Below are 3,387 nucleotides of genomic sequence, written 5' to 3' on the forward strand. Positions count from 1 at the left end.
ATGTATTCAACAAAGCAGACGCAGCCATCACACCCCAACTACGGAAGGTCATCAACATCTCCTTCTAAACAGCGACTTTCCCGGAAAGCTGGAAGCACGTCGAAATCAACGCCCTCCTCAAGAAGCCAAGGCGGATCCCAAGGACCTCAAGAACGTCCGGCCCTCTCCCTGCTCCCGTTCCCGGCAAAGGTCATCGAGAAAATTGTCAACAGGCAATTGGCCCGCCACCTGGAAGACAACAACATCTTGGACCCGTCCCAGTCCGGATTCAGATGAAACCACAGCACCGAGACATCCCTCATCGCCGGTCCTCATCCTCCTGGACCTGTTAGCTGCCTTCGACAATGTCTGCCATCGCACTCAAAAGACACGCCTCCTAGAAGCCGGAATTCAAGAGAAGGCCCTTGATTGGACCACGTCCTTCCTCTCCGGCAGAACCCAGAGCATCCGCCTCCCACCCTTCTGATCCGAAGCCACCGACATCATCTGCGGCGTCCCCCAGGGCTCATCCCTCAGCCCGACGCTGTTTAACATCTACATGGCCCCCCTTGCAAAAGTGACCCGCCAGCACGACCTCAACATCATCTCCTACGCCAACGACACCCAGCTCATCCTCTCCCTCACCAAGGACCCACACACTGCTAAAACCAACCTCCACGAGGGAATTAAGGCCGTCGCCGACTGGATGAGGAGCATCCGTCTGAAACTGAACCCGGACAAGACGGAGGTACTCATCCTCGGACCCACCTCCTCAGCCTGGGATGAATCCTGGTGGCCAACCACACTGGGAACAGCACCAACACCCACTGACCATGCACACAACCTAGGTGTTAGGATCAGCGCTAGTCCTCTTTCTCTGACCATGTACTCAGCATCACATGACCTACCTGGCCATTGGTTAAATATTGTGCACGCCTTTGTTTTAGTGCTTGGTTTCTTTTTCGTGTTGGGTTTCAACTCCAGGTCTGGTTCCTGTTAGCAGAGGTTTTCTGCTTCATTCCACCCACGGGCTCGTGAGTTTTTGTCTCCTGTCACCCTTCCTCGTGTTCCATTTACATTGGATTGGGTTTGTTTGTTCCTGCCCCCCCCTCTCCCCACACCTCTTGTGACTCGTGTTCAGTATGGTCGGTTCTACCCGTTTTTGAGCCTGAGCACTGACCATTTCGGCTAGGGTATTCGGGGCTCCGATACCCTTTGGACTAGCCCTCTTACCCTTCTTCCTTTGGAATTCGGTGGTTCCTGGAGTCGTCTCTCGGCTTGTCCTGGAAAGCCGTTCCGCGCCTAACAAAGACGCGGCTCCTGCTTCTGCGTCTTTGTGATCCTGTCCACATCGTTGTGCGAACTTTGGGTCCTTCCGCGTCTGGAGTTAGACGAAGATAGCGGCTGCTACGCTTCGGTCCTGTTTACATTCTGCACATTGTGAAGCTTCGTGGGACTATATACGGAATCCCTAGGGTTTTTTTTATGTCTATGCACAGACTTTTTTCCCCCTGAAACACTTTGGAGACACGTTTGGAAGCTGCCTAATATTACCTTTTCCTTTGAAAACATTTCAGCCCTATATCACACGAGAGGGTTGCATGACTCCCCAGTGGGACTGCGCTGACACCATGGACTGGTAAGAATCTAGTCAATGTTTGTTGTTGTTGCATGGTCAAAGATAAGGGGAGTGGGAGTCCTTTGTGTGAGTCAGAGCAGAGAGGTAATTTGGTGTTTTTGTTTTCCAGGTGCAGACCTAGTTTGGCAGTACTGTTCTCTGGGGTGGTCCAATTAGTGCTCGACAGTCTCCTGGATCCTTTTTCCCTCTCCCTCCCTGCACTCAATTGTTTGCTCGTTGTGTTGTATTCAGGGAGCAGCCTTGGGGTGCAGGGAGTGTGTTGGGCCATACTTCGTTCCAGCAGCGTTTGGGCAAGGGTGAAACCTAACACTAGGATTCATCCTCGACTCCTCCCTCTCCATGGCTACGCAGGTCAACGCCGTCTCCTCCTCCTGCTAGAACACCCACCGCATGCTCCGCAGGATCTACAAGTGGATCCCGACCGAAACAAGAAGAACGGTGACACAGGCCCTCGTCAGCAGCAGATTGGACTACGGCACCGCACTCTACGCAGGAATCCCAGCCAAACACCTACAACGACTACAACGCATCCAAAACGCCTCCACCCGACTAATCGTCAACGTCCCCCCCGCAGCCACATCACCCCCCACCTGAGAGATCTACACTGGCTCCCCGTTGACAAGAGGATCAGCTTCAAGTTCCTCACCCACGCACACAAAGCACTCCACAACGCCGGACCAGCCTACCTTAACAGCAGACTCAGCTTCTACACCCCCACACGCCAGCTCCGCTCCCCCAGCCTCACCCTCGCCACTGTCCCCTGCATCCAACGAACAACCTCCGGCGGTAGATCCTTCTCCTACCTCGCCGCCAAGCCCTGGAATACCCTCACCACCCACCTACGACAGACCCAAGACCTATTCACCTTCCGAAGACTCCTCAAGACCTGGCTCTTCGAGCAGTGGCAGCACTCCCTCTCCTCAGCGCCTTGAGACCCTCACGGGTAAGTAGCGCGCTCTACAAGTACTCTGATTGATTGAGCGGGATTGCCTCCGGGTACCGGGTGGCATGGTCCATCAAGACCAGGATGTACCTGTTGCCCATGGCTGTCTTGGGATCCAGTGGCCCCACAATGTCCATCCCAACCCTTTCAAAAGGGGTTCCAACAACTGGAAAATGTAGGAGAGGAGCATTACACTTACTCCCACTCTTACCACTTCCTGACAAGTTTGGCAAGACCTACAATGTCCATCTGACTGCCATCGCATTTGGGGCCAAAAGAAGTGGGTAACAAGCCTGGCAAATGTCTTGTCCTGCCCCAAATGCCCTGCTAAAGGCACGTCATGAGCCAGACCCAGTAGGAAGGTCCTGAAGCGCTGGGGTACCACCAGCACACGAGCTGACCCAGGCTTAGCGACCTTAGGCTTGCTGTAAAGGAGACCATTCTCCCAGTAGATCCAATGTGATCCAGACTGATCACCAGCTGCCTGGTATGCAGCCTGCTGCCGCAAATCTTCTAGAGAAGGGCATTCTTTCTGCTTCCTGCAGAATTCTTCCCTGATGGGACCACCTTCTTGCTGCCAATGGGTCAGCTCAGAGATGTCCCCCAGTTCAGCTACTTGCTCCCCCATAGTTACTGGGGCGTCCCCCTCAAGGTCAGCCTCCTCCCAGACTGTGGGAACCTCAGGGGCAGGTTTCCCGCACCTCCTGCCCTTTCTCTTGGCAGGAACCAGGGTCACTGTTTCAGGTTCCAGGTCCTTCTGATCACCCTTTCCAGCCGCCATTGACCAAGTGGTCACACTGGCCCACTCTAGCAACCCAAGCAACTA

The sequence above is a fragment of the Lissotriton helveticus genome, chromosome 5_1, assembly GCF_964261635.1.
Source record: "Lissotriton helveticus chromosome 5_1, aLisHel1.1, whole genome shotgun sequence".
NCBI lineage: Eukaryota > Metazoa > Chordata > Amphibia > Caudata > Salamandridae > Lissotriton > Lissotriton helveticus.